Genomic DNA, 4673 nt, shown 5'->3' with positions numbered 1-4673 from the left:
ATAATCTGATCACAAGTCCACGATTCATCGAATCTCGACAAACACACCGCCAAAGAAGATTACATCGGATAGATCTCCATGAAGATCATGGAGAACTTTGTATTGAAGATCCAAGAGAGATAAGAAGCCATCTAGCTACTAACTACGGACCCGTAGGTCTGAAGTGAACTACTCATGAGTCATTGGAGGGGCGATGATGATGATGAAGAAGCCCTCCACCTCCAAAGTCCCCTCCGGCAGGGCGCCGGGAAGGGTCTCCAGATGAGATCTCGCGGAAACGGAAGCTTGCGGCGGCGGAAAAGTATTTTCGAGGCTCCCTAATTTTTTGCGGAATATTTGGGAATATATAGGCGCAAGACCTAGGTCAGGAGGCGGCCAGGGAGGCCACAAGCCTGCCCACCGCCACCTCCCCCTGGTGGCGGAGTGGGGGCTTGTGGGCTCCCTGGAGCCCACTTGGCCTGGCCCAAAGGCTCCCTGGACTTCTTCCGTTCGGGAAAAAAATCATTTCGGTGTTTTTCTTCCGTTTGGACTCCGTTCCAAAATCAGATCTGAAAAGAGTCAAAAACACGGAAAAACAGGAACTGGCACTTGGCACTGAATCAATAAGTTAGTCCCGAAAAAGATATAAAAAGGTACATAAAACATACAAAGAAGGCAAGATAACAGCATGAAATCATCAAAAATAATAGATACATTTGAGACGTATCAAGCATCCCCAAGCTTAACTCCTGCTCGTCCTCGAGTAGGGAAGTGATAAGAATGAATTTTTGATGCTTTCATGCTACCTAGCATAGGTGTCCTTTGTAATTCCTCTTATGTGACGTGAATGTTCAGATCCATTAGATTCAAAACAATAGTTTGCTATTGACGTGGAAACAATAATAATTCAAGCAAACTAGCAAAGTAATCATGAACTTTCAAAATAACAAGGCCAAAAGAAAGTTATCCCTACAAAAGCATATAGTCTGGCTATGCTCTATCATCATTGCACAACGAATTTAAATCATGCACAACCCCGATATTGTCCAAGTAATTGTTTCACATCTTTACTTCCTCAAACATTTTCAACTCTCACGCAATACATGAGCGTGAGCCATGGTTATAGCACTATAGATGGTGTGCAATGTGGTGGAGGTTGCAAGACAAAAAAGGAGAAGATAGTCACATTAACTAGGCATATCAACGAGTTGTGGAGATGCTCATCAATAGATATCAATGTGAATGAGTAGGGATTGCCATACAAATGATGCACTAGAGCTACAAGTATGTGAACGCTCTTAAAGAAAACTAGTGGGTGTGCATCCAACTTGCTTGCTCACGAAGACCTAAGGCAATTTTGAGGAAGCCTATCATTGGAATATACAAGCCAAGTTATATAATGAGAATTTCCCACTAGCTATATGGTGGTGACAAAACGAGAGACTCTCAATCATGAAGATCATGGTGCTCAAAATGCACAAGTGTGGAAAAAGTGGTAGCATTGTCCCTTCTCTCTTTTTCCCTCATTTTTTGGTGGGCTCTTTGGCCTATTTTTTTATAGGATTCTTTGGCCTCTTTTATTTCCTCACATGGGACAATGCTCCAATAATGATGATCATCAAACTTTCAACTCAAAACTTAGAGCAATTCTGACTCTATATGGAATGCCTTCGGTAGTGTACCGTGGCAATGATCTAGCATGGCATAGACATCAATGGAAACATCACGCTAGCTATCTTACGATCGTGCAAAGGCAATGTAGACATGGTGGCACATATCATGGTGGTAGTTGCATGGCAATATATCTCGGAATGACTTTGCAAAAGCCATAATAGGTAGGTATGGTGGTTGTTTTGAGGGAGGCTAATGGTGGGTTTTGTGCACCGGCGAGAGTTGCACGACACTAAGAAGATAGTGATGGTGGAAGGTGAAAAGTGCATCTAAACCATGGACTCAACATTAGTCATGAAGAACTCATATACTTGTTGCAAAAGTTTTATTAGTAATTGAAACAAAACATTCAACGCATACTCCTAGGGGAAGGGTTGGTAGGTATAAACCATCGCGCGATCCCGACCGCCACGCAAAGGATGACAATCAGTATACTAATCATGCTCAGATTTCATCACATAGCGGTTCACCATACGTGCATGCTACGGGAATCACTAACTTCAACACAAGTATTTCTAGATCCACAACACCTTACTAGCATGACTTCAATATTACCATAACCACAACTCAAAACTAATTGAGATGAATCAAACTTCTCTAACTATTCAATGCACATGAAGGTGGAAGTTTTCGTATCCCTTTGGATAACTACCCCTTTTGAGACTACTTTCAAAGCATAGATCAACTACCAAGCCACGCACCGCAGTGCTCTAAAAGATATAAGTGAAGCACATAGAGCAAAAGTACCTAGCTCAAAAGATATAAGTGAAGCACATGTGAGCTGAATTGTCTACCAAAAGATATAAGTGAAGCTCGACAAAATCACGACATGTGCATGTCTCTCTCCCTAGGTGTGCAGCAAGGATGATTGTGACACAACAAAAATAAAAGACTCCTACGATACAAGATGCTCCAAGCAAAAACACATAACATGTGGTGAATAAAAATATAGCCCCAAGTAACGTTACCGATGGATTGAAGACGAGAGAGGGGATGCCTTCTCGGGGCATCCCCAAGCTTAGGCTTTTATGGCATACTTGAATATCTTGGGGTGCCTTGGGCATCCCCAAGCTTGAGTTCTTGCCACTCTTTATCTCTTTGTCCATAAGAACGTCACCCAAAACATGAAAACTTCACAACACGAAACTTAAACAGAAACTCGTGATAACATTAGTACAAGAAAGCAAACCACCACTTCCTTAGGTATTGTAGCAAACTTAAATTCTACTTGTGCTGATGTTGGGTTACTGTACTTTAAATCTTCCATGGATAATACCCCCCGATACTATCCATAGTTTCATCAAAATAAGCAACCAACACAACAAAAACAGAATATGTTAACAGCAGACCAGTCTGTAGAAATCTGTATGTTTCGTATACCTCTGGTACTTCAAAAATTCTGAACAATTACTACACTCTGAAGAATTTGCGTAGCAATCAGCAGCAAAAATAATCAACTCAAAAGCTCTTACGACAAAAAAATGAAAATTCTTTTCGTGAGCAGAAAGTTTCTGCCTTTCCCAGCATGACCAAACGATCATCCTCAAGATTAATCATAACGGTTTTTCTTCACACAAACGCAAAAAGAAACACAAAAAACACAATCATTACAGAATTATGAAAGTGTGGAAAACACAAAACAGAAAGAAAAATGATAGATTCGTTGGGTTGCCTCCCAACAAGCGCTTTTGTTTAATGCCCTTAGCTAGGCATTCGATGATGCTCTCACAAAAGACAAGAATTGAAGCACAACGAGAGCATCCTAAAGCATGTGAAAATCACATCCAAGTCTAACATACTTCCTATGCATAGGCATTTTATAGAAAAACAGATTGTCAAGACAACCAATAGTTGCCATATGCAAGGAAGAAGAAAGAGACAATAGCAATCTCCACATAACGAGAGGTAATTTGGTAACATGAAAGTTTCTACCAAAATATTTTCCTCTCTCATAGCAATTACATGTGGGATCATATTCAAATTCAACAATATAGCTATCCCATATGATATTCTTTTCATGATCCACATGCATGCAAAGTTGACGCTCTTCAAAAATAGTGGGATTATCATCAAATAAAGTCATGACTTCTCCAATCCCACTTTCAGTATTGTTGCAAATATCATATTCATCATGAGGTTTGAACAAATTTTCAAGATCATAAGAAAGATCATCACCCTAATCATGATTATTGCAACAAGTAGTGGACAAAGCAAAACTAGCATCCCCAAGCTTAGGGTTTTGCATATTTTTAGCATGATTGTCACTAATAGGATTTATAGTGAAATCATTGCAATTATGCTTTTCATCCAAGGAGCCCTCGTGAATCACTTCATGAACTTGTTCCTCACAATTTTCAGATTCACGCATCTTACGCAAAACTCCAAAGAAATAGTCAATTGCCCTCAACTCAATAGCAATTTGTTCCACACGAGTGGGTCTCTTAAAGAGACTACCAAGTGGATGAGGATCCATATCAATGGATTTTTAGCAAGCAAAGATGCAAGCTAAAAGAAGGCACATGGTAACACAAGCAAACAGAAAGCAAGCGGAAGAAGGGCGAACGGAAAAAAGCAAAAGAAAACGACGAAGGAGAAAGGCAAATGAAAACGGCAAATGTGAAGTGGGGGAGAGGAAAAGGAGAGGCAACTGGCAACAAAAGTAAATGCAAGAGAAGAGTTTGTGAGACCTACTTGGATAGATCTTGATTTCTCCTCCCCGGCAACGGCGTGAGAAATACTTCTGCTACTGCAACAAAAGACCTTCCAACGGTGCCAGAAATACTTCTGATGTTTGTTGTGTATCCCTGGCAATGGCGCCAGAAATAGGCACGTCGACGGGAGAATACTTGGCTTGATCTTTCTGCTGCGGCTACACCTTAAGGGACTTCCTAGGCAAGTATGCAAAGGATTTCCCCCATGGTCTTGGAGCCTTGCGTTGGTGTTCCCTCGAAGCGGAAAGGGTGATGTAGCATAGCGGTGGTAAGTATTTCCCTCAGTTTGAGAACCAAGGTATCAATCCGGCG

The sequence above is a fragment of the Hordeum vulgare genome, chromosome 7H, assembly GCF_904849725.1.
Source record: "Hordeum vulgare subsp. vulgare chromosome 7H, MorexV3_pseudomolecules_assembly, whole genome shotgun sequence".
In the NCBI taxonomy this organism is placed as follows: Eukaryota; Viridiplantae; Streptophyta; class Magnoliopsida; order Poales; family Poaceae; genus Hordeum; species Hordeum vulgare.
This window is presented reverse-complemented; position numbering follows the sequence as displayed.